At 41.4% G+C, this 20,922-nt stretch overlaps 1 long non-coding RNA gene and 1 pseudogene across 1 annotated transcript; both read left to right on the top strand.

Annotated features, from left to right (window-relative positions):
- Nucleotides 1-6,012: 6,012 nt before the first annotated feature.
- LOC123128964 (cyclin-B2-1-like) lies at nucleotides 6,013-11,376 on the top strand (annotated as a pseudogene).
- A 2,918-nt stretch (nucleotides 11,377-14,294) lies between these two features.
- On the top strand, nucleotides 14,295-20,333 carry LOC123128965 (uncharacterized). The gene is made up of 7 exons (XR_006463545.1): nucleotides 14,295-15,199; nucleotides 15,559-15,668; nucleotides 16,296-16,424; nucleotides 16,999-17,140; nucleotides 17,772-17,925; nucleotides 19,239-19,388; nucleotides 19,846-20,333. It is a non-coding gene; the product is annotated as an uncharacterized lncRNA (long non-coding RNA).
- Nucleotides 20,334-20,922: the final 589 nt, after the last annotated feature.

The following is a 20,922-nucleotide window of genomic DNA, read 5'->3' as shown; positions in this document are numbered from 1 at the left end:
GTTTTATTTCTCGTTGCTAGTTGGAAGTAAACGTTCGGTGCACGTAGAGTCGTATCAGTGGCAGATAGGGCTTGAGAGAATATTGATCTTACCTTTAGCTCCTTGTGGGTTCGACACTCCATACTTATCACTTCCATCTTTGGAAAGTGCTACGATGATTCCTTGCACTTGGGGATTATCAATTCTGTGCGTAGATTTGCGAAAGTGATCGTTCGTGTCTTTGGTCCTGAGTATCTTTGGGCACCCAATGAAGATGACACAAAGAAATTGATGGCAGCTAATGAGAGGAGAGGTTGGCCTGGCATGCTAGGTAGCATTGATTGTATGCATTAGAATTGAAAAAATTGCCCCAAGGCTTGCAAGAAATGTATTGTGGCAAGTCTCGTGATGCAATAATTGTGCTAGAGGCCGTAGCATCCGAGGATTTATGGATTTGGCATTGCTTTTTTTGGTATGCCGGGCTCTTTCAATGATATCAGTGTGTTGCAACAGTCTCATTTGTTTGCTAGGCTTACTAGTGGTGATGCTCCTGCTTGCAACTACACTATCAATGGGCATGAATACACAAAGAGGTATTATCTTGCAGATGATATATACTCTTCTTGGTGCACATTTGTCAAGAGCATCAGAGAACCCAAAACAAAAAACATTGTGAATTTGCAAGGGTGCAAGAGGCAGTCTGAAAAGACATTGAAAGAGCATTCAATGTTTTGCAATTTAAGTTTGCCATTGTCCGTGGTCCTGCTCGTTTTTGGGATAAGAAAACCTTGAAGAACATCATGACATGCTGTGTTATCCTGCACAATATGATTCTTGAAGATGAGAGATGAATGAACTTAGAATTCTTTTACCACAATGTGGGTAGCCGTGTCAAACCAGCTAGAGACCCAAACCGCATTAGAGCTTTTCTTCAGACATACAAGGAGATTGAAAATGCAGACACACACTTTCAACTTCAGGAAGATCTCATTGAACACCATTGACAAAGGGCTGGACAGTGACTAATTTTTGTATTCATTTGTATTTGTATTCATAACAAGTTTTGTATTGCATTATTTAAGTTTACTACGGTGATTTGAATAATTATTTGTAATGCAGATGATTATTGTATTATGTTTGATTCGAATAATTCAGTTTGTTTTTGATCGTTGAATTATGTTGGATTTGATATTTGCGGGCTGATGATATACGGGATGCAGCGGCGCAAAAAGCAAATCCCGCATAGCCGACCCGTAAAAAAACATATTTCACGAATATACTTCGTTTGAGGGGACTGTATCTGTACCAGCCTGAGCTAGCCTACAAAAGCTGTTTTGCGCGAACTGCAAGGACGCGGGGTTGTTGGTCTTAGGCACCTCCCGCGGTCGCTCCTTTTGGCTTTTGCGAGCGCCCAAGACGAATTTTTTCGTTCAAAGCACGAAATTGAAAATCCCACCCCACGAACGCAATCTCCTCCGCCTCTTCCCATTCCCAAATCCCGCCGCCGCCCTCCGTTTCCCCAATCTCACCGCCGCCGCCCTCCCTCCCACCTTCTCTTCTCTCCATGAGAAGGCCCCGAGCGAGCCGAGAAGATCTGCGCCGTCGTCGAGCTGGCACACAGGGGAGGTCCGGTCCCACAACTAGGCGCCGAGCTTCTCTCTCGGGACGCCGCCATGGTGTTCTGTTCCTTCCCCACAACCACGCAGCAGAGGAGTCCTCCGTCTGCTTCTTCTCCGAGGATCTCCGACCCGAAACCCTAGACCGCGGGCGGCCCCAAGAACAGCAACATCGACATCGACACGGGTATGGTATGAATCCCCTTGTCTACTTCAGGTTTCTCCATCTCCGCATCTGATGCGCTTGCTTCCATCTGCCTGCGTGAAGGGGGCCATGGAGAAGGGGGAGGACGGCGATGATGCAGTTCCATTCCGTGTAGCTGCTCCCAGCCTGCTAGTGCCGACATGGAAGGGAGAGGAAGGTACCCATCTCCTCTCTCTGTTAGGATCATCTCTCTCCCTCTCTCTCTGAAATAAACATGAGCAGGCAGAATTGGAAAGGGGAGAAAAAAAGCGTGCGCAGATTGGTAGAATATCAATCCATCTGTTAGGTTGAGTATTTATTTGGTTCACAAGTTGGAGCCTTTTCTGTCTGCTGCCTATTACGGATTGCAGATTGACCAAGACAGTGCCTTGTAATGCTTTTCACTTGCTTTCACAAATGAAATTATTTACCGTTTGCCTTCACTGAATAAATGGTCATGTGAATTTGATGGGTTAGTCAAATTAGATATTCAGTTTTGTGTGTATAACGTTTTGGTTCAGTTTTGGATGACTAAAACTGGAGATGTTCAGTTTTGTGTGCATCATGTTTCGGTTCAGTTTTGGATGACTGATACTGGAGATGTTCAGTTTTGTGTGTAAGCATGTTTTGGTTCAGTTTTGGATGACTAAAACTGGAGATGTTCAGTTTTGTGCGTATCACGTTTTGGTGCAAGTTTTGGATGACTAAACCTGGAGCAAACTCTTCCAGTCAGTTATGAGCTGACCAATTGACTTGTACAGTCCAACTGATCGCTACTTATAATTGTACTGTCTAGTCATCTCCCAACGCTAGCACTAGCAATCGCCCTTCCGGCCAGCCGGCTTGCACTTATTTTTGTTTTCAAAGGTCGAATCTTGGGTTGCTTGGATTGTTCCATGCATGAATGACCGTTCTGTTTTTGTTCCATGGATGATGTTTGCTGATAATTTCCTTCATTCCCTGTGCCGTGTGATTGAATGGATGGTTAGGTCTCACGACAAGGCTGCGCTCGCTCAACTGCAGCGGTGACCAACTTCGAACCCAAGATGGCGTGTAGGTTCAGCCACCTCTTGTCTCCACTGTCACTGGCGACGGCGTGGTTCGGCCTTGGCTACAAGCATTAAAGGTGAGTGCTCCTGAGTTCCTCTTCTATCACTTTCTCTGAGCACGTAGAGGAGGTCCGTTGGATCTCTGATTGCTTTTCACTACTTGTATGCTGCTCTGTAAGTGTAGTAACGTCAACAAGCGGCCTAGATAATCCTTACAAGGCAATGGAACGAGCGTATCATATGATATAATATAACTCAGTGGAACAATATCTAATTAGTAGTACAATGTATCAATCCATCTGTTAGGTTCAGTACTTATTTGGCTCACAAATTGGAGCTTTTCGTGTCTCATACTAGGGATTGCAGATTGACCAGATCAGTGTCTTGTAATGCTATTTGCTTGCATATGCAAATGAAATTATTTTATGTTTGCTTCCACTAAATGGTCATGTGAATTAGATGGGTTAGTCAAATGAGATGTTCAGTTTTGTGTGTATCATGTTCTGGTTCAGTTTTGGATGACTGAAACTGTAGCAAACTGTGTACACATCATGTTTTTTCTAACCGGAGAAGAGAACTCCCTCTGCACTCTTCTATTGTCAAATCAGATCGCCCTTGAATGCACTAACGCATTGTGTCTGCCCATATAAATTAATCTGGCTTAACATTTTGGTCAGCCCTTAGCTTTAGCCATTTGCTCTACTGGAGTGTATGTGAATGCTACACAACCCATGGATAATTTTTTGTGCCTTGATTTGGTCTACCTACTTTAGCTAATTGGTTATATTGTGCATGGACAATAATATAGGACAGAGTTGGGGATCTTTTTTTTTTGGTAGTTTTGTTTGACTGGATAATAGTGTGTACTTCTACTCAGGACTTACACAATGCTGCTCTTCCAGCTAATATTGGTAAATTCCAAGGACCCACTCTTCCTATCAGTTATGAGCTGACCAATCGACTTGTACAGTTGAACTGATCATTATAATTGTACTGTCTAGTAATGTCCCAACTCTAGCACTAGCAATTGCCCTTCCGGCCAGCCGGCCGATGCTTATTTTTGTTTTGCAAGGTCGAATCTTCAGTTATCTGGATTTTTTGATATATAAATGCTCATTCTGTTTTTGTACCATGGATGATGTTTCTGATGAGCTCCTTCCTTGTGTTATGTGATTGAATAGATGGTCATGTTTTATGACTGCAGCAGTGCTCGCTCGACTGCAGCGGTGAAGAGGCGGTGACCAACTTCGAGCGCAAGGTGGCGGCGTGTAGGCTCAGCCACCTCTTGTCTCCACCGTCACCAGCGAGGCGCAGTTCGGCCTCGGCTACAAACATTAATGGTGAGTGCTCCTGAGTTCCTCTTCTATCACTTTCTCTGAGCATGTAGAGCAGGGCCGCTGGATCTCTGATTGTTTTTCACTACCTATATGCTGCTCTGTTTGTATGTATGTAACCTCAACAAGCGGCCTACATATTCCTTGCAAGGCAAGGGAACGAGCATATCATATAATATAACTCACAGTGGAACAATATCTTAGTGTATACAGACTTGTATAGTTTCAGGTGTCCCCTGTTCAATTTCCAGTGTACACTTGTATAGCCTGTATACTTTATTTCTCGAATTGGACTAACTTGTGTCATTCAGCAACCGTTGTTTAGTTGACTTTGATTTGAACTAATTTCTAGTTCTTAGCTGCTTGCTTCCAGACCCACTGATTTTTACTACTTCTTTGCTCTGTTTGTACGTGTGTAACCTCAACAAGTGACAATGAAATGGAATGACTGTTAGAACTCATTGTGGAACAATATATAGCTAGTTTAGACTTGTATTAGTTTCAGGTGTTCCTTGTTCATATTCTAGTGTAGATTTGTGTAGCTTCTATACTCTACTTTTTTGATTCAGTCCAACTTTCGTTGTTTACTTGCTCTTAGATTTGGCACCACCATGGTTTTGGTTTAGGCTTTAACTGTCAAGAATATGATACTGCACTTGGTTTTATCTCCTGGTTGCTTCCACTAAATGGTCATGTGTGAATTAGATGGGTTAGTCAAATGAGATGTTCAGTTTGTGTGTTATCATGTTTTGGTTCAGTTTTGGATGACTGAAACTGAGCAAACTGTGTGTGTGTGTGTGTGTGCATCCATTGTACACATCACGTTTTTTCTAACCGGAGAAGAGGACTCCCTCTGCACTCTTCTATTGTCAGATCAGATCGCCCTTGAATGCACTAACGCATTGTGTCTGCCCATATAAATTTGTTTGGCTTCACATTTTGGTCAGCCCTTAGCTTTAGCCATTTGCTCTACTGGAGTGTATGTGAATGCTACACAACCCATGTATGGTTTTTTGTGCCTTGATTTGGTCTACCTGCTTTGAGCTAGTTGGTTATATTGTGCATGGACAATAATATAGGACAGAGTTGGGGATCTTTTTTGCTAGTTTTGTTTGACTAGATAATAGTGTCTACTTCTACTAAGGACTTACGCAATGCTGCTCTTCCAGCTAGTATTGGTAAATTCCAAGGACCCACTCTTCCTGTCAGTTATGAGCTGGCCAATCGATTTGTACAGTTGAATTGATCGTTATAATTGTACTGTCTAGTAATGTCCCAACTCTAGCACTAGCAATTGCCCTTCCGGCCAGCTGGCCGACGCTTATTTTTGTTCTGCAAGGTCGAATCTTCGGTTGTTCGGATTTTTCGATATATAAATGCTCATTCTGTTTTTGTACCATGATGATGTTTCCTGATGATCTCCTTCCCTGTGTTTGTGTGATTGAATAGATGGTCATGCCTTACGACTGCAGCGGTGCTTGCTCGACTGCAGCGGTGAGGAGGCGGTGACCAACTTCGAGCCCAAGGTGGCGGCGTGTAGGCTCAGCCACCTCTTGTCTCCACCGTCACCAGCGGCGATGCAGTTTGGCCTCGGCAACAAACATTAATGGTGAGTGCTCCTGAGTTCCTCTTCTATCACCAGCACCAGATTGCCCCATCTTACCCCCAACAACGGTAAAATTTCATGATATGGTAACTATGACTAAACAACACCAGAAAGCAGGTTGGTAAGGTCATGATTTTGATGCTGTTTAACTTTAGCATGCTAGGTCAATACTGAACAAGATATGGCAATCTCATTTTTAGGAAGGAGTATCATCTTCAAATGCAACTAATCTAGCAAAACAAGTTACAAGAGATATCCCTCCCCCAGTTCAATCTTTTGCAGTAACAAATGTGGATTCAAGTCTCAGCAAAATGAACCACATGGTAATGCAAGTACTGTACTGTAGTAGTATTTTCTATTGTCAAAATACGATTATTTACTAGATATTTTACAAACTAGTCACAGCCGTATTATAGTTGTCGAAAGAATGAGCTGTAGATAAATTGTAGTTGCAGTTTGGCGTTAGTACCAGATTTGGGGATTGGAGTTATAGGGCATATGTGCTACTACGTCCGATCCATAATAAGTGTCACGGTTTTGAACCAACCCCAGTTCAAAACTGCGGTACTTATTTTGGATCAGAGGTATTATTTGTTTGGTGCTCCGATTTACTCTCTACTGAAGTAGTACTATGAAAATCATCATACTTTTATAGATCAGGATCAGATCTCTCATTCTTAGACAAAGTGCAGTGTGTGCTTCCTAGACAAGAATAAAATAACATCTTCCTAAATGTCTATTCTTACTATGGGTTGATCTCAGTTCTGTACGGTCTGCAAGTCATAAAGTCCAGTGTCTATTCTTTTCAGTCTACAGCAGTGATCTCTGCTCTTTCCAAAGTGTAGTGCAGTTTAATGAGCTTGATGAATCTGGTTTGCAGGGAAGAAAACACACAAGGGACATGATTTAAGAACGTATATACATTGTACATGATCCAAGAACACACATCGGACGATCTTGCAGAGAAGAATGGAGTGAGAATGATTGGTTATGGGTAGGAGGATGATTTCGGCCTTGGGTGGAAGAAGATGAGTTTGACATGGAGAAACACGGCGGCGGCAGTCCGGCGAGGCGGAAGAAGACCATGTCAGCTGTCCAGCAAGGCGGAGGAAGACCACGGTCTGATCTGATTCGTGTGGTTTGTGCCATCTGGTCCGATCTGGTCTGGTCAAGGGGACCAAGGAGAACCTGCTGCTGGTTCAAGGGCCATGGTGCTCAACATCACCACCATGAAGCTTCCCCTGTTGCGCCAAGGTGACGACCTCTCTCGCCTCTCCCCCCTTCTGTTCGTTTCGATTTGGCCGCCGTCAAGTATTTCATTCAAGAATATGGGAGCATGCTCATGTATTTCATTAGAGAAATACCGCTTCTATTTGCATGATTGCAGGCAAGTATCAAAAGGCTTAGTGTTTGATAAATGTAATGATACGATCATTTTAAGGAATCAAATCACTTATGCTAGATTACATCCAAGTGAGACTGCTTATTGTTTAAAATTCCATGACACCATAAGTGTTACTCGTTATGTAATCTCTCATGCGGTTTAACTGTTGGTTCAGATAAAGAGCTTTCTTTTTCTAAGGTTTTTTACATCCCTGTAGCTTATTTGGTGTGGATGGATTCTTTAACCAAATTAATAAAATGTTCCTGGCTTCTTTATTGTGGATGGTTGTACTTTTCAGTTTGATTTAACTGAAAAAAACATTTTAGTTCAGACAAAGAGAGAGTTCTTTAACTGAAATATTCTAGTCTGTGGATGTCAGAACTTTTAGAGGGACATTGTGATTTTGGTTCACTGTTTCTTCTCTTGACAAGTGGTGTATGTGTGTAACTGATCCGCACGAGATGAGATACCGTCAGAACAATGCTCTTCATGTCAGGGAAGAATATGTGACATGTGTTTGCAATGACACAAGGTCACTCCCACCCAAGATATTTTTTTCCAACTTATCACTGCTCTGCTCTATCATAGTTTATAGACATTGGCATCGTGCTCATGTTCACAGTGGACTAGTTGCCTTTCTTTGATGTCACTGCTAACTCAGGAATTTTTTTGCCACCTTGGAGAACAGAAGACAGCCTGACCACCTACCCACCGAAGTTGATGCAGCAGCACCTGGAGTTAATCCCCAGGATGAACCCATCCCCAGTGGCATCATTGGCACCGACGATGACATGGTGTGTATTTATATAATTTATCGGTAGGGGATGGCTCGCTTATGGCTATATTTGGTACTGCAGGATGAGACCGAGCACGAGGATATCGTGGAGGATGTATCCCTCATGGATATTGACAGCGCCGACTCGGGAATCCCCTGGCAGCAACTGAGTACGTTGAGGAGATTTACAAGTTTTACAGAGAAAATGACGTGATCTTTTATCCATCAGTGTAACATAATGTGCATCCGCATTTTGTGAAAATAAATGCCAGATTTTCTATGAAATGCGAAGGTACCTTGCAGTCATTATGCTTGAATGAATAAAGGTAGGCCCATGCAAAGAAAATAAATGAATTTGACCAGGATCCTGTAATCAGTACACATTAAATGATAACTCTATTGTTGTAGCACTGTGAGCGACTAGTGTGGATATAAATATTAAAACCTTTGGTTTTAGTGACTGTTATGGCACCAAGGGACAACGGGGCTAGTTGATCCGAAGATAGGGATTTGGTTATGGTCTTCTTGCCCGTGTAGTACTGGAAGGTTCATCTTGGGTCAAATTGTGAAGCTAAAAAGTGACATTGATTTCACTTTCTCATAATCGTGTCTTAGATCAAATACATTACCTTTGAACCACATAAATCAACCGTATGCATTCATAATAAAATTGTGATTTTCTTGATGCAAACCATAATCAACATGGAGAACAGTTTTTTATGACAGCTGATAGCAATTCATGCTCATTGGCTGGTAGCAATACTCTTTCTCCTGTTGTGTATGCCCTGAAGGTTTTGGGCTCCTTAACTTTTCATTATTACCTATACCAATATGGTTTTATGCAGGAAATGAGCTTTGTGTGTCATGGTGACATGTCCACTCAAGAAGATTTAAATGAAAAGAGAAGTTCTGATAGATTGGCTCATTGAGGTAGAAGGATCTGCATGTTTCTCTTTTACATTAAACAATTTTTTGGGTCGGGACTGGGACTAAGCTCACAGGCTTAGGAGCCTAGGGCCAGCAAGGCTCCATGGCGTGTTCAGAATATACCACCTTGCACAAGTGGACGGTGGTCTTACACAATATACATAAACTATCTGTCATGTGCTTAAGGTAGGTACAGTCCTAACTCCCAAGACATTAATGTGACATGGTTTGGGTACTGCTCTGAGGATAGAGGGTTGGCCAGCCATGGTGCTGGGGATGAGGAGATAAGACTGGAGACAGGGATTAGATCTTTGCCGGCTTATTCATTAGTTGGATCATCCATATGGGGTTGTACCCTTGTAGGGAAGAGTCTACTTGATGCCTAAGAATACAATCGTAACTTAACGAACAGTATCCTTATCTTCCTATTCACCCAGCACTTTCCTAACAGATATCCTTACTAAATATATAACCTGCTATACTTGTTTCCTGAATTGATTGGTCACTGTACTGTCCACGGGATACTTATCAGGTGAATAGTGATTCATGGGGACGAATCCTAGCTTGGTGCTGTGCCATTGGGCCATGACCTAACACTGTCATTGTTTGATTATGAGTTGCTTCTTAATTTCGCCTGAAGATATACATGTAACAGTTGAATTTGTTGTATTTGCAGAAACCGTGAAACCAATTCCTCAACATCTTATCACCTATAAGGTTTTTGGCAAACCTAAGGCCCTCATTATGCACATTATGACCTGGTTGGAGGGTGGAAGGTATGTGTGCATATGTACGTAATTAACGGGTCAAGTTCAGTCTTTGATTATTATACAATGCTCTCTGCTATCGTGCAGGCTGTCAATGAAGTGTACCCTTGCATAATAGAGTTCCTCTCTCAACGTGATGAAGTGTCTTCTTAAACTCTCATTATCCGTATACATCAGACCTACCACATGCCATTGCACGATAGTCATCTTACACTGGAACGGGATGATACTGTGTAATCATGCAGTTATTATCTGCTTACATCACAATTGTTACATGCCATTGCACGATGGTTATCCTACATTGGAGAACCGGATGATACTGTGTAATCACCAAAAGGACAATGAAGTGGTGAGTAACAAGTGTATTTTTCTGTCTCCTTTCGACAGAAAAAGCTTCTAATTTGTTTCCTCACATCAGTTGATCATCAATGTAGTGTGTCGCCTGTAAATGATATGTCCATTACCAAAATAGGAACTGAAGAGGATTTACTAAATTTGCTTCACACGTATCCTAGTACTGATAATTGCTCACAAATTAAATAAAAAAAGTACGTTGCTGAACTGATGAAAACACTTGCAAGACAAAATGGCACCAGAGCAGCTGGAGTTTTGGCCGGATATATAGACAATACTAGGACCGATATTATCTGTTGCATTTCTTAGGCATTTGACATATGTTTGTAGGGTATGCGATTAAAATACCGTTGGTTTTTTGCGGCGTTAAAAGGGATTTCATTGCTCAAGGGATTGAACGAAGCCAAACTGTTGTTCTAGCTTCAGAAAGGCTTGCCCTGAACCTTTTGTATCCTATGGATTGTACTTATTTGAAACAACCGTGTTTGGGACTCGTCATATTTTAGTTGCCGCTTGATGCGTCCATATTTTATTTTATAGGTTTGAGTTGATGGATGAACACTCTTTCTTATCATGAACATAATAGACAGATTCTTGGAAAAACAAGTGGTGCCAAGGAAGAAGTTGCAGTTAATTGGAGTGACAGCTATGCTCCTTGCTTGCAAATATGAGGAAGTCCCAGTTCCACTTGTTGAAGATCTAGTGGTAAGTTATGAATTGCAGTTGTACAAAAGGACCAACCATGGAAATGGTTATCATTCAATATTGTATGCTCATAATGCTCAATGGTTCTGGTTACCTACTTATCTCATCAGTACACCATGACAGAAGTTCCCTATGTGTTCCCTTTTAAAAATCGTTGTTAACGTTAAGCAAAAGAAGATGTTAAAATTTTAAAAGTCAAAAATTCTTTGATCCTTTCTAGTTACCTCATCAGTACACCATGGTCGAAGTGATAATTTTAATCTTGTGAATGTTTTCTTCATCTTCTACTGTGTTTTAGTGGCCTATTGGCTATTATTTGTTCCATACTAATACGGGTGAACCTTCTGTTTCAGCAGGAAAAGTCGATCCTAAACACTTTGGAGTTCAACATGTCTGTAGCAACACCATATGTTATCATGAGAAGGTTTCTGAAGGCTGCTGATTCTGACAAGCAGGTGAAGCATTGTAACCTTCCGAATTCTGATTAGTGCTTCCGTATTTAAACAGCAAAATGCAAAGCAATAACATTTTGCATTTGCGGCTGACACAATGCCATATGCATGTTATAAATCACAGCTAGAGTTAGTTTCCTTCTTCATGCTTGAGCTGTGCCTGGTTGAGTAGCAAATGGTCAAATACTGCCCGTCGCTGCTTGTTTCCGCTGTGGTTTACACTGTGCAATGTGCTATCAGCTAGCTCTAGCCTAGTTACTACCTTACAAGCTATGATAATGCTCTTTTCATGTTTCTATAAATAAGTTATCACACCTCACTGCCACGTTCTAGTCTAGTGTTCATGCTTTAGTGCACTACTACTTTAGTGTAGTAGTGTCTCTCTAGTGTATCTCTGTTCTTGGCCCGTTGCTGGATCAGCAATATTGGTGATGATTGTTTAGTTTCGTGGAACAATGATATATTTCTGAAACCAAGCTCATATGAGTGAAAGTAAGTGCCAGCTGCACTTCACTATCTTCTTCTTATTGTTTCTCTGCCACCTTCATCTAGTTTTGGTTTGATGCCGTAGTAGCACTCATAGAAAGTCAAAGCATGGTTATGCGGTCATCTGGTTATGGTTTGACGATGTAGTAGCACTCATAGAAAGTCAAAGCATGGTCATGCTTATGGTCATCGTCTGAGTTTGCATGTGAGCTGTATGAATCAGGAGGGACAAGAAGCAGAATTTTTTCCTTAGCTTGGCAGTGACATATATCTGTGACTTTTCTGGCTGATCAACTTTGTGCTTTATGTGTAGGTCTCTTCAAAGAATTATCAAATTTATTGTTCGGCTACTCAGGTATGGTGGACTACCTCTTCCTCGGCCACTACCTCAGCCTCTTCCTCAGTTCTGGTGAGTCCCTGGTCTCCTCCCTCTCTCCCTGTACCCTGAGATGGTCCGACCATCAAGCAGTGGCTGGTTGTGGTGTTAGCCAATGAGTTAGGGCTCGGTTCTGTGGTGGTAGTCTTCTGGCCATCATAATCTTGTTATTTTGCCTTTGGAGACGCTCATCTGTATATCCAGCGAGATATCATCTGTAGCGGCAAGTTGGATTTTACTTATGTATGGCCTTGTGTAAATAAGTATTTTTGCTTCTTGCAATAGTGGTCTTGATTATACATTTATGCCACAGTATAAGAGATACTTTTTTTTGCAAAGGGAAAATGATAAACTTGTCCATCTTTGGTTGCTCATTTTAGTGGGAGGATTTGTATAGGTATGCATGCAACTGGATCAAGTCTTTAAAACTTGAGTTCTTTCATCTCAAAAAACCATTTCTATTTCATGTAATTGCTGTCTCACAACTACTCATTCTGGCACTTCACACTATGACTGAATCCTTTTCAGTTCAGTGTTAGTTAATCTTAAAGAGGGCTTTAACAAATTAGTGGCCGCTCCTCTACTGATTGACATGCTATGATGATTCTATAATCAGTGACCAGCTTGCATGCTGCAGATCTGGTCCATGTCTTCTCCAAGCTGCCACATGATCTCAACTTCATGTCCACACGGAGAAACATTAATTGGATTGAAGGAAGGTGTTTCCTAGCCCTGAACTACGATTATTCGCTCGCTGTGGCTGAATGGTCACTGATGTCATTGTGAATCTGTACGTGTAGGTTTCAGATGGCGAAGCCGGTCATCATCGACCCGGGACTCTACATGAAGAACATTGCCGGAGCGTGCCAACATCCTTCAAGTTCTTCTCCGGTAAGGAGCAAGGGCATTGCTTAATCTGGTAACCCAATTGTTGACGTATATACTAGAGTAGAAATGGTATAACTAGGATTTTTTTTATGCTGTAGTAGCACTCATAGAAAGTTGAAGTATATCTGTGGAGGGTCAAGAAGCAAAATTCTTACTTAAGATTGGTAGTGACGTATATATGCGGCTTTTTTGGCTGATCAACTTTGTGCAAAAAACATCAAAATTATTGTTTGGCTACTATGGATTGGTGGACTACCTCTTCCTCGGCCACGACCTCGGTCTCTTCCTCAATTCTGGTGAGGCCCTGGTGTCCTCCCTCTTTCCCTGTGACCTGAGATGGTCCGAACATGGAGCTCTGGCCGGTTGTTGTACTGGCAAATGAGTTACGGCCCAACTCTGTGGTGGTGCTCCTGCGGCCTCCGCATTCTTGTAATTTTTCTTTTGGAGAAGCTTATATAGATCTCCTATACTCCTACTTGCTTTTTCCTGTAAGTGGTCATAATTAATCCGATTCAAATCAAATTATAGCCTGGTGTCTTACACGCTTGACATGTCCATCAGGGTAAGTCTTGTTCATATCAGTTACCTTAGTATTTTTGGGGGCTTCCTTCAATGTCATGACATTATTACCTTGTGCTAATTTTATTCAACCTGTTGCCCTTATAAATGAATTTTCTCCTGTAGCTCCACTGTAGAGAGTGAAATTATGTGACTTTTCTGTAGGTCTTTGGCGGTTTTAGGATTTCAGAATTGATTCAGGTCCAAATCCCCTTTGGATGAGGACTTGAGGTTGTGCTAGTAGTACTGGTACTTCTTTAGTCGACTGAAATTAAGAAATGCTCATGACCTTTTTAGTCAGCCCAGAGGTACCTGAAATCAATGCTTGGCACCTTGTCTATATGACTCCTAGCAAACATGTGCCCTCTAAAAGCTTTCGTTTGTCCTGGAGAGTACATTTTCTTCTTACTCCTGTCCCGTCTGTTTGCATCAAGTACATATTATCAGTCAGTCTGCAGGGAGAGATGCATATCTGGTTTTCTTTGTCTGGTGCTCATGTGCTTATCTTGTTCTTTGATTGTGTATGGCTCAGATTATATGGTTGAGAAGCCCAGCGTCGACAAGAGCGTCAGCCTTAAGCTCTGCATCCTCCTTTACAAGCAGTACGGAACCATCATGTCACCATGGCTGGTTTGTCAGTGCGGATGCTTTGAATCCACAGTAAAGAACGATTCTTTTGTTTGTCTCTAGTCTTACCATGAATGTCTCGTGTGATCCTTGATGCAGACCGTCGGGCCCCAATTCGACTAGACTACCATACACATATTGATCATTTTAGATAAATGAGCTAGGATGGCTGGAGAGTACCCCTCAGGTATATAGGTTAATTTGACTTGATTTGGGTAATATTTAGTCCCTCTTCTCTGTTTTGGCCTTGGTGATTCATCATTAGGTTTGATTACTACACTAATCTTACATTGTACACTTGGCATGTTTCCCAGTTTGACCTAGGGGAGTTCTATGGTTAAATGAATCTTTTTGGCCAACAAATGTCTGGATCCTAACTTGTGTACATGCTGTACCCCACTGCATTCTGAATTTCCCCCAACAACATACCTTTAGTTGGTTGTCGTGTGAATTTGAAATCCGATTACCACATTGTTAGTTTGAGGATGATTTATGATGGTTCTATATACAAGTATGATTTAGTGCTTTAATCTGATGGTATTGGTTAGCGATACATCATCAATTCATCATTGACAAAAAAAATGAAAGCACAGTAGAAAAAATATAAACATGCTATCCCGTGTCTGTTCTTGTATGAATGTGTGGCCGCAGAGTCATTGGATATTAGATAATATGCTAGCATGTATGGAACTCCCCATGTATAGAGATAAATTGATCTGACTTGGGTAATGTAATATTTGATCTCACTTGTCAGTAGTATCCTCCGTGATTCATTTGGAGTCCACGCGTGATGGGATTCTTACATTTGGTACTATTGCTTGTCTCCCAGTAAGACTTAAGAGAGGTTTATGGTTAAATGAATCTTTAGTTGATCAACAAGTGCCTGAATCCAACCTTGTGTGCCTTTTTTGTCCAAATGATTTCCTTGGTAATGGTATATCAAGTACGAAGGGGAGCCTTGGTGCAGCAATAAAGCTATTGCCTTGTAATCATGAGGTCACGGGTTCAAGTCCTGGAAACAGCCTCTTGCAGAAATGTATGGAAAGGCTGCATACTGTAGACCCAAAGTGGTCGGACCCTTCCCCGGACCCCGCGCAAGCAGGAGCTACGTGCACCGGGCTGCCCTTTTTTGGTATATCAAGTACCTGAACTTTTTGATGGCCATGTTTTTTGATATGCAGTCTTAGAATTTAAAAATAAGTGATCCCATCCCCTGATAATTGAATATTTTTTGTGAGGTCCTCTCTAGGAGCTTGTCAACAGAAGCGATGCTCCTGTAGGAGTACATGCCTGTTCATTAGCTATTCTGTTCATATATAGCTCACTGTATTGCAAACTCTAAATATCCAGCAAAATAAATGTTGCCTGGAATATATTGTCCTCATGTGTTGCTCTCTATCATCATCATCATTCTGTTACCTTATTACTTGGCCATTAATTAATGTTGTTCCTATCCACCCAGGACCTGACATGGTAAGAATGGTGCTGCAGGAACTGGAGGGGATACTGGAGACCGTGAACCCGCAGTCGCCATCACTTGAAGTTTGATCTTCGAGAGGGCGGAGTGATCGCGAACGAGAAGACTGCCAGTGTGAACTTAGGTTAGCCGCTGGCTCCTCTCCTCTGCTCCCTCTGATGCTCTGTGTGCCCTGAAATGAATAATGGTCATATACATTTCAGTTTTATAGTACTTGAAGATATGTGAATAAGTGTGACTCTTTTTGATGAATAAGTATCGAAACAATAAAAGTTATCAACTTTTTATTGTTTTATGCTGGCCATCGAGCTGTTGGCGACTGCCTTCCGGTCATCGAGCCGATGATTTAGGGGTTGAATCTGTGGTAGTGGTCTTCCGGCCACCACAATTATGTGATTGTGATTATCTTTCTTGTAAATGAAATTAGTCTCCTTTAGTTCTGTGCTGGTTAGCATCATGTTTGGTCTTTGGTTGTGTTTTATCCATTTTGATTTTAGTCAATAGATATGCTATATGTGTTCCTGAGAGTCTGTACAGTGCAGTTCATATACACTTGTTATTATTTACATATAGTTGCTCTTAGATTTTGCACCACCATGGTTTTGTTTTAGGCTTTAACTGTCAAGAATATATATAATACTGCATCTCCTGGTTGCCAGAGTTAGATGAAGAACTGTGGTACTGGAAGAACTTGCTGCCATATGTTTGTGCTTTTCATAGTGAAGATAACAATATGATCTCATGTATACAGGGTGCACGTCAATGGATGTGCTGATGCTGGCCGTGGCCTCATGTGCTCGTGCGGCTGGAGGCTCTGTGGCCCCTCCCTTGAGCCTCTCCTTCGGTTTCTGTTATGTGGCATCGTCTACAACTCTGATGGGTAAGTCCTCTATTTCCCCTCTATCACGCTCGGGTCTCCTGCCGCAGTGTGATGGTTCGAGCCATGGCTACTGCCTGTGTAGGCCATCGAGTCGTAGTTGATCTTTGTGGTGATTATGTTCGGCGTTGACCTCCTGTTCATACTCTGGTTTTTGGTGTTGATGATATGCTAGCTTGTTAGGTGCGGTTACTGGAACAAGACTGTCAAGGAAATCAAATTGCACTAGTCAGTTTCTTGATATGTTCTTTGGACTAGATCCAGCATGACTGCAGATTGCATTGCCATGATAATAATTCATGTACATGTATGATAACAAATTGCTTGTGTCTTGAGCTTGTAAACATAAATAAGCTCCTCTCTAGGAGCTTGTCAACATAAATGAAGCTCCTGTAGTAGTAGATGCCTGTTCATAGATATTATGTTCATGTATAGCTCGCTGTTTTGCAAACCCTAAATACCCAGCAAAATAAATGCTGATTGGCATAATTGTCCTTTATGTGTTGCTCTCTATCATCATAATCATTTTGTTACCTTATTACTCGGTCATTAATTAATGTTGTTCCTGTCCACCCAGGACCTGACTTCATGGTGAGGATGGTGCTGGAGGAACTGGTGGGGATACTGGAGACCGTTGACCCGCAGCAGCCATCGCTTGAAGCTTGATCTTCCAGATGGTGGAGCGATCCCGAATGAGAAGACTACCAGCGTGAACTTGGGTATGCTGTTGGTTCCTCTCCTCTATTCCCTCTCATGCTATATGTGCCCTAAAATGAATAAAGGTCATATACATTTCTTTTTCGTAGTACCTGAAAGATATGTGAATAAGTGTGGCTCCTTTTGATCAATAAGTAACAAAACAATAGAAGTTATCAAGTTTTCTTGTTTTATGCTGGCGATCGAGCTGTTGGTGACTGTTGTGCTGGTCATCAAGCCGATGATTTAGTGATCGGATCTGTGATAGTGGTATTCGGGCCACCACAATTATGTTATTGTGACGATCTTTCTTGTAAATGAAATTGGTATCTGTTAGTTACGTGCTGGTTAGCATCATGTTTTGTCTTCGGTTGTGTTTTATCCATTTTGTTTTTAGTCAATAGATATGCTATATGTGTTCCTGAGAGTCCGTACAGTGATTTCAAATACATTTGTTATTTACATATAGCTGCTCTTAGATTTGGCACCACCATGGTTTTGGTTTAGGCTTTAACTGTCAAGAATATGATACTGCACTTGGTTTTATCTCCTGGTTGCTAGAGTTTGAGGAAGAATTGTGGCACTGGAACGAACTTGCTCCCATATGTTTGTGCTTTGCGCAGTGAAGATAACAATATGATCACGTGTATGCAGGGTGCACAGTGTCAATGGATGTGGTGATGCTGGCCGTGGCCTCATGTGCTCGTGTGGTTGGAGGCTCTGTGGGCCCCTTGAGCCTCTCCTCCGGCTTCTGTTATTTTGGCTCCTCCTGCCGTGTGATGTTCGGCATCGTCTACAAGTCTGATGGGTAAGTCCTCTGTTTCCCCTCATCACGCTCGAGGCTTCCTGCTGTCGTGTGATGGTTTGAGCTATGGCTGCTGTCTGTGTTGGCCTCGAGCCGTGGTTGATCTTTGTGGTGATTTTGTTCGGCGTTGATCTCCTGTTCATACCCTGGTTTTGCGTTGTGATGATATGCTAGCCTTTTAGGTGTGTTAGTTTTGTGGTGGACTGTCGAGGAAATCTTGTACTAGTCAGATTCTTGATATGTTCTTTGGACTAGATCCGGCATGACTGCAGATTGCTTTGCCATGATAATAATTCATGTACATGTAGAATAACTGATTGTGTCTTGAGATTATCTTTGATTTGATACTTCAACTGTTGTGAAAATCTTGTTCCAGTCATCCTAGGTCATTACAGATCGAGAAGAATAGCGTCATGTTTTGTTCTTTTGCTTTTGGCTTATCCATTTAGATTTTAGTCATAGATGTGATATAAGTTTTCCTGAGATACTTATTGGCGCTCTTACGTAAACTAAAGTACCTGCTCATAGATTTGGCAATAACTTATAAGTACTAACCCAACCCAGCATGGTTTAGGTTCAGGTCCTAACTGTCAAGAACATGATACTACAACCCTTGGCTTTATCTACTGGTATCTAGAGTTTGAGGAAAAAGTGCAGTACTGGAACTTACGACTAAATGGTACTTCATCTGTCCCGTAATATAAGATGTTATTACATCAGTGTACTGTAGTAGCATCTTATATGAGATGTTATTACATCAGTGTACTGTAGTAGCATCTTATATAAGATGTTATTACAATCATTGTATTGTAATAACATCTTATATATAGTTATTACAATCAATGTATATTAATAACATCTTATATATAGGACGGACGAAGTATTCAATGTATAGGCCTTTTACCAGTCATAGATGTGTAGTGTAGATGATGTGCAATTTGTTGTTATTTCTTAGACGATGACGAGGGATGTTCTCTTGTTGAATGAGTTCCAGAGCATAGATTTTGTTTTTAAATCCTGGTTTGGTCAATATTATGGCAGCTTAAGCTACATGTACTGTTGTTGTGGATAGCTGCTATTATAGTTTGACAAGTGTGTGTTTATTTACCTTGCACGGCTCCAGTTCTTCTAATTGCTGATACATTTGTACTTATCCCAGCTGCTATTATATTACCAAGTGTAGAATGGCTTTTAGTGTTTATCTACCATGCACAGATGCTTAGAGCCATGGATCTTTTCTTGCTTATATATTTTGTCTGTGTTCTGTGTTCTGCTCACTAGAGAGACCTGACTCGGCGGTTTTTTTAATGTCACAGGAGATCAAAGCTGAATGGGAAAAAACCGGCAAGTCACAGGCTGAGGGAGGGGAAGTCGATACACGCCACATGTAGATGTGATATTGGATGATGGATATGTGTTATCATATCGATCAAATTGTCTCCTGTTTGGTGTTGACTGAAGAAGAGGTCAGTATGAACTTCCTGCATCTGACATTTATTCAACTCAATATTTATATGCAATTATCAACTCTTGGGGGATTACTCCAGTTTACATAACTTTTGTTTGGAAGCTTCATATACCCCTTAGATAACCTATATCAAAAAGACAACATTTATCTGATACAAGTTCATTTTTCTGTGAGCAAGAAACTGTCGATCATCTCTTTTTGGGTTGTGATGTGGTTAGATTTGTCAGAGTAAGATTACTGCAATGCTAACTGGAAATGTTTGATGTAACTATGAGAATATCGCCAACTTATGGATTAGTAATACTAAACATGTCGTCTAAGCCATGTCAATTTGGTCCTCATGGTTTGTTCCTAATTAGGACCATTCATGAATAACCTTATTTTGGTTGATTTGCGTGCAAATCCCTTGTTCTTGTTGATAACCAACTGAGTTGTGGTCATTTGATGTTTGTCAGGACAGTTTCTATGAGGTGCAACCATGGATATCACCATGATTCTGCTTGATGCCAAGGACTAGGACGCCGACATACGGTCTGCATCAGAAGGTGTTGATTGATCTTTCCGGCTCCCTGATGGGTGATGAGCTTTCTGGGCTGTCTAGGAAAATCCCTATTTAATTGGTCACCCCCACGAGTGAAGAGCGGATCCTCTTTGCTGCAATCTTCAGTACTTATTGGAATTAGAAGCAGTGTTTCCCCTTGGTGATTGCCTCTTTGAAGGGCATGATCGAGCTGCTGCGGTTGTTGTTTGTTTTGCTCGTTCCTGGGACGATGCATATGTTTTTGGAGAAATAGTGTGGTTTTTCCATTTCTATTTTATTATGGACGTGCGGATCAATCTATTTATCAGCCAATGAATGTATGTAGGCTGATGAGAATTATTGGCTGACATGTTGCTATGCATTTGAAAGATGAAATCAAACCAATCTTCCCAGTTGATGGTCTAAAGGACTTCATAATCTCAACTTACCCTTTGAGTATCCTATGCTTGTAAGCGCTAGCTAGTACTTCCTCCGTCCAAAAAAGCCTGTCACAAACTTGTTCCTCAAATGTATGTATCACTAATTTGGTGCTAGATACATTCATTTGAAGGACATGTTTTTCCGGACGGAGGGAGTATATACACATACCTGTTATTATTGTGAAATAAGAGAAAAGAGACTGCCCCACGCCTATCAACATCAAAAGAAGGCTTGAATATTAGAAAGATGAGCTGTTCCAGTAAGTAATAACAAACTCTAAAACAATTGAGCGTCATCCTCAAAAGGAAATAAAGAAGGATTGCTTGACTGACTTGGAAAGTTTGCTCGAAAAATAGAGGAACTTGAAGCATGTACAGCATCTTTTTTTATTTCACTGTAAAAAGCAAATAACTTCATGTAATTACTACTGGAATGACAAGCAAACGAATTGCTCTGCTTTGTCATTGCTCGTTAAACGGCGTTACTCTGGCTGTTTTTGTTAGTATTTTGGAAACAAAGTCATTAAACGGCGGTACTTTGGCAGTGTTTGTTACTACTAGTATTTTGAAAA

This window comes from Triticum aestivum, chromosome 6A (genome assembly GCF_018294505.1).
Source record: "Triticum aestivum cultivar Chinese Spring chromosome 6A, IWGSC CS RefSeq v2.1, whole genome shotgun sequence".
Lineage (NCBI taxonomy): Eukaryota > Viridiplantae > Streptophyta > Magnoliopsida > Poales > Poaceae > Triticum > Triticum aestivum.
The sequence above is the reverse complement of the archived record's forward strand: the minus strand, read 5'-3'. Positions and strand labels throughout refer to the sequence as shown.